The sequence below is a fragment of the Ictidomys tridecemlineatus genome, chromosome 3 (genome assembly GCF_052094955.1).
Source record: "Ictidomys tridecemlineatus isolate mIctTri1 chromosome 3, mIctTri1.hap1, whole genome shotgun sequence".
Lineage (NCBI taxonomy): Eukaryota > Metazoa > Chordata > Mammalia > Rodentia > Sciuridae > Ictidomys > Ictidomys tridecemlineatus.
In genome coordinates this window covers 184579820-184585819 of record NC_135479.1, presented here as the reverse complement: position 1 = coordinate 184585819, position 6000 = coordinate 184579820, and the positions used below count along the sequence as shown (strand labels likewise).

General features: G+C 37.0%; 1 long non-coding RNA gene across 1 annotated transcript in view; it reads left to right on the top strand.

The window, feature by feature from the left end:
• Window positions 1-4599: 4599 nt before the first annotated feature.
• Window positions 4600-6000, top strand: part of LOC144376457 (uncharacterized) — a 73747-nt gene continuing 72346 nt past the window's right edge. Inside the window, exon 1 of the long non-coding RNA XR_013436960.1 lies at window positions 4600-4781. This is a non-coding gene — a long non-coding RNA (uncharacterized LOC144376457). The remainder of the gene's footprint in view (window positions 4782-6000) is intronic.

The following is a 6000-nucleotide window of genomic DNA, read 5'->3' as shown; positions in this document are numbered from 1 at the left end:
GTTTGGAAACTGACAGGAAAAAAAGAGAAAGAAAAAGCACTCAGACGTATCATGTACTACAGAGTTACATATTTGTATCCTATCAAGGGTCAGTTGTCTGTCCAGGGGGGAGCTTTCTAGGATAGGGAACTCTTCAGTGGGGGTTCATCAAATATAATGGTGTCCCCTTTTTCGATTGTTGTACAAACAATTATTTCAAACTTGGTGACTTAAAACCACATAGATTTTTTTTAATCTTATAATTTCTTAGAATAAGAGTCTGGATACAGTTTAACTGGGCCCTCTGCTAAAGGATTCATAAGGCTTACCAACAAGGTTTCCACTGTGCCCTGTTCTCCTTTGGAGGGTTGACTAGGGAAGAATCCACTTAGAAGCTTATTGATCCTGTTGTTTAAATTCATTTCCTTGCAGATTTCTGATGGAGACTCACTTTTCTTGCTGTTGGTGGGAAACTACCATCAGGTCCTAAGGACATTTGCAGTGCCTAAAGACTACCTCCAGTTTCTTTCCATTTGGACTTCAACAGCAGGGTGCATTAACCAGCAAGGAGAATCTGTCTAGCCTTAACTTTGCCCAACTGTGTAACTGTGCAGTCTTACATAACACAATATCATCACAATGGTGACATCCCATTACCTTTGCAATATTCTGTTGGTTAGTATAGGTCCCATACACACTCAGAGTTTTGGAGTATGGTTAAGGTTTATGGGACTCAATGTCATTGATACAAATACAACTTTAAAAATCATCTTTAGTATGTTTCCTAGATTTAGCTTCTGGGTTACAATTTTGACTTTGTCATTAGCATCACCTTGTACCATCATATTTCAACAACATAATCATGCACAGTAGGTACACAAGTACAAACTAGGCTAGGAAGACATTGAACCTGCAAAGACTGACCTGGGCTGCTACAATTTAGCCCTGTTTCTGAAAAACTAGTGGAGTGGGAATATCATCTCTGTTACCAAAGGGTTACTACTGAACATGATTGGTTTACTAGTGATGGTACATGAATGGGTTCAGATCCTCTTACAAACTATGCTGTCATTCTATATTTGAGTTCCAAGATCAAAGCTTTTTGTCACTTTGTCTGTAATCATAAACTAGGACAATCTTAGCTTTTCTTCTTTAGGGAATCCCATTGATCCTAAGCCAACCATATAATCTCTTTTCTCCTAGGGAACTCCTTATAGGGTTCTTGGTTGTCAGCAGAATTTAATCAAGTTTATCATTTTCCATTCAATGTTTTTGTTAATTTCTAATTTCAAGGAAAATTGGTGGAGACTTTGCTTCTTCCATTTGTCAAAATTTCCTTAAGCAAACTGGTGGACTTCTGGGGACACTGATTACCAAGAGTTAGGTGCAGCCTGCTAAATCTAACTGAAGATTTGTTCAGTTAGGAGTGACTTTATTCCTTACGTTTGAATAACTGTATAACTGCATAGAGTAGAGAAGATGAGCTTAAGATGGCTTTCTTTCTTTCTTTTTTTTTTTTTTTTAACCTCTGCCTAAGTAGAGAAGCAGCTGGTTCTCTGCTCAGTAAAACAAATTAAAGCCCTGCCTCACCAGGCATTCCAGGCACCCCATTACACTGGTATTTTATGATATGCAGCTTCAAAGCAGTCTTTAAGTGCTGAGTTTTTATCAATTGAATTCTATGTGAAGTTTTACTCTTCTCTATTATGCTCTACCAAATGCTAGCTAGAGCTGTGTGATACCACAATTCTCTGTCGTTTCTTCCCTGGAAATCCTTGTCTGCCTTCTTTGTGAATGTTGTGGCTATGAGAGCAGTGTTTTAAGGTCTCTTTGGTGGAGAGAACCCAAATTGAAAACAGCTACCCCACTGGGCAGAAACAAGGAGGCCATGGCCTTTCATGCGGCACTTCAAACTGTCATTACAGGAAACAGTGGGTCAGGTGTTACTGTTTTACTCTTTTGCATAGTCTCATACATATCATGTGGATAAACAAACACAAGGGACTTTTAAGATTCCTCTAGGCCCCATAATGGCTAATAATGACAAGAATATACTAACTTAAAATTGGGTAAAACAATTTTCTTGCCTTGGTATTAATACTTTATTCTTGCTCCCTTCCTGAGAATACATAGACACCTAAATATTAGGTATTATTAAATATTTAATAATATTCTTAAATATTCTTAAATATTAGGTAAATATTATTTTTTTTGCTATTTAGCTTTATCTATGAACAGGTGAATGCTAATGATGGCTTTGTGGGTACTGAAGTTAGATGATTGCATATTTCAGAATGAAACTTAACTGAGACTTTCCTGGAAATTTTATTACAAATGAGGCAAAGATCTAGTAGTACTCTGAGGTAAAGGAAAAAAAAAAGTGGGTGGAGAGGTAGAAAAAGTCTGAATTTGGGATTAACATCTTTTCTGGTAAGATCTGTGCACTAAAATAGGGGATCTGTGCACTAAAATATGGGTGGGCATAGTTGTTAATCATGGTCTTCCTTGCTAAAGTTGACTCTGTTATTGAGTAAGTTGGTGAAGGAAACTGGTGATAGGAGAGTCACAAGAAACATTAGTTGAGAAATCCTAAATCAAAAAACAGACAGAATGAAGGGGAAGAGGAGTACTATAGGCACTGCTCTTCACAGATATTAATATATATATATTTATTTATAAGGTATTTGCACATGCAATAGTTTACCTGACTGCTTAGGTGTTATTTTGGCTGATACAGCTAATGTAACTCATAATGGTTAGAGTTTTCAGTTACAGATAACAAAATCCACTCTTGCTAATGAAAGCAGAAAGTGATTTATTAAAAGATAATGGTAACTCATAAATCATTAGAAGAACTGAACACAAAATTGAATGCCCCAAAGCATAATATGGACATGGAGGAGCCAAGGAGTTGTTGCTTTTGCTATGATCAGAAATGTGTTGAATCGGGAGGCTGCTCCTGTAACTACCTCCAGAATAGCCATTTCTGCAGGAACATATCAAAAATATGATATGTCATTAATATGGATCTTATATTTTCCATGTAACTCAGTTCTAAATTAGAAATGTGTGCTATGTATGCCTGGATGGAGAAACCGAAATCGTATCTTAAATCTTAGCTGCAAGAGAATCTGGGAAATGCTAGTTTCTTATTCTCTTAGTCTTTCCATGCTAAGAATTGAAATAAGTGTCAATCAAAATACACTATTGTGTTCTGCCACATTGCTGAATTTACTAGACTACCAAAGAATCCTTATTCATAATGGAATACAGATGGACAAGATTTGAATAAAAGAAAAATAAACAAAATGTAACAAAGCAAAACCAAATGGAGACTTGGAAATGCAGCCTACTCTTGAATCCTAGAGTAATCATGAAGTTCCATCCACCAGTAAGTAATACCTATTTTGGATTTTATATGAAAAAAAAAGACAAAACAGCATTCTTTTGTGATGAAGCAATGAGCTCTAGGATTATCTGTTATAACACCTAGCATTATCCTAAGACAGCCTCCTTACTGGTGTTCCTCTTGCAAGGTTGCTATTCATTTAATCTGTCCTCTGCAATCTAGCCACAGTGATCATGTTGTTGGCATGGTACATAAACTCATTTGAAATCTTCTCCTAGCCTATCCTTCTAGGCTTATTTCTTGACAATTCCCTCCATATGTGCCCCATGCTTCAGAGGATCCAATTACTGGCTGTTCTTCCTGGTTATTGCTCCTGTACCTTTGTAAATGCATTTCCTTTTCCCAGGAGCCTTCCCCATCTATACGTTCTCCTTTCCATGACACTTCTTTTCTGTACTAAATAACAGAGCTTTTCCCTAGCAATTTTTATATTGTGATTTTTCTTCTTTACTTACCTTTGTCTTCTATTTTACTATGATCTCCTTGAATACAGACCTGTTTTATTCAACATGTTATCTCAATGCATAGTAAAGTATTAAGTACATGACTGGTGCTTCTTAAAATAATTAATTTATTAAACATGTTTGCATTACATTCTGAGTGAGAAGACTGTAAATGCAAAGACAAATAAACACATAAACAAATTTTGAAGTGTAAGTTTAAGAAAAAATTAAACACACACACACACACACACACACACGATAAAGAGAGGTTGGTTTTGAGATTGGGGTTTGTGATGGCCAAAATTTAGAGTGACCTGACCTCCTAGTATTCACTTCTTTCTGTATACTTGTCCTACTTTCAATAATGGCTGGTTGATAAAATCAATAGAATATGCATGTGACTTCTGAAACTACGTCACAAAAAACTAAATGTCTGCCTTGATCTTTTGGATTGTTTGTGCAGGTTGAGAGAACAACCTTTATGAGGTAAAGCTACATAGTCTTTTGGAGAGTTCCATCTGGAAAGAAATATGCTCATTTCAACTTGCTGGCCATGTAGGCAAGCTACCTTAGAAGTAGAGCACAGGAGGCAATCAGACTTTTGGAGAACTGCAGCTCCAGCTGACATCTGAATGAGATATCCCAACTAAAACGCCCACCCAAGCCTTTCCTGAATTCCTGACAGATGTGATGAAAGAAAATACATGATGATTGATATTCTAAATAACTATGTTTGGGGTTAACTTGTTAGACAGTTTCAGAGAACTAAGAGTGGGTCTCTTTATAAAGAAGTCAGCAAAGCCTTTTTGGGGAGATTACATTTGATGCGACCTACATGAGGAGACCCAAGCTACTTGGCATTCTAAGATTCAAGTATTCCAGACAGAGCCAGTAGCAGTGGACAGTTCTGCAGCAGGGGAGAATTTGGCTTTTGAAGGGACAGACAGAAGGTGAGTGTGTAAAGATTGTAAGTGCAATTGGTATGTGATCAAATGAGAGAGATAAGTAGAGGTCAGTTCCTCAAAACTTTATAGGTCATGCTAAGCAATTTGGATTTTTTTCTAAGTGCAATACAAGTTATTAAAGAGTTTTAATCATGTTAGTGTTGTGAGTTAGAAACAGGCAGTGAAGGAGTTGAGAGTTTTTGATATATTCAATTAATAAGTTTTGTTGTGAAGAGGAGCAGAGATCAAGGATCAAGTCATTTCTTTTTTTCTCCTTCTCTCTCTCTCTCTCTCTTTCTTTTTTTTCTGGTACAACTAAGGCATGTTTGTATGTTGAAGGGGAAGGGTCTTGGTGACACAGAAATCAAGGGTTCAAGAAGGATGAATTTGGATCTCAAGAAAGGCTGTGCCTCGGTAGGAGAAAAGACAGAGGAGTCCAGACACATAGGATCAATGGCTGTTAAATCTGCAAAAATAAGATGACTTTATCTGATTGTCACCATTTGCTCAGTGTAATGTTTAGTTTAATTGTGAACTAAGGGTGAGGTTGTAAGAGGTTTGAAAAGGTAAAATAGATAATTGTTGTATGTCTGAATAAATGGAATACTCAGTTGGAATTTCTGTTGTTTTCTTTTTTGGGAATATAACAACAGTACAAGAGAAAGACTAGCTGTTGTGTAGTATTTAGTTCAAAAACATAGGGTTGGCAACAAGGGAAGATCAAAGGGTGAAGAGAGAGCAAACTGAGAGAGAAACTGATCTGATTTTATTCCTCCTAGAATTCTAGAATTTTAGAGTTAGAGTGATCTGTATATATGGACAAAGGCATATACTTTTTTTTTTTAAAGAGAGAGTGAGAGAGGGAGAGAGAGAGAGAGAGAGAGAGAGAGAGAGAGAGAGAGAGAGAGAGAGAGAGAGAGAGAGAATTTTTTAATATTTATTTTTCAGTACTTGGCGGACACAACATCTTTGTATGTGGTGCTGAGGATCGAACCTGGGCCGCACGCATGCCAGGCGAGCGCGCTACCGCTTGAGCCACATCCCAGCCCCAAAGGCATACACTTTGCAATTTTTCTTTGCTCTCTTTCTATTCCTTTTTGTTGATTGGTCCAGGAATTCAGGTTTATAAAATGAACTGACAGTTTCATTTTTTTTTTATCACCAATGGAATCAATATGGTCATAGGTAAAAATCTGACACTGTCACTCCAATGTGCTTATCCAGT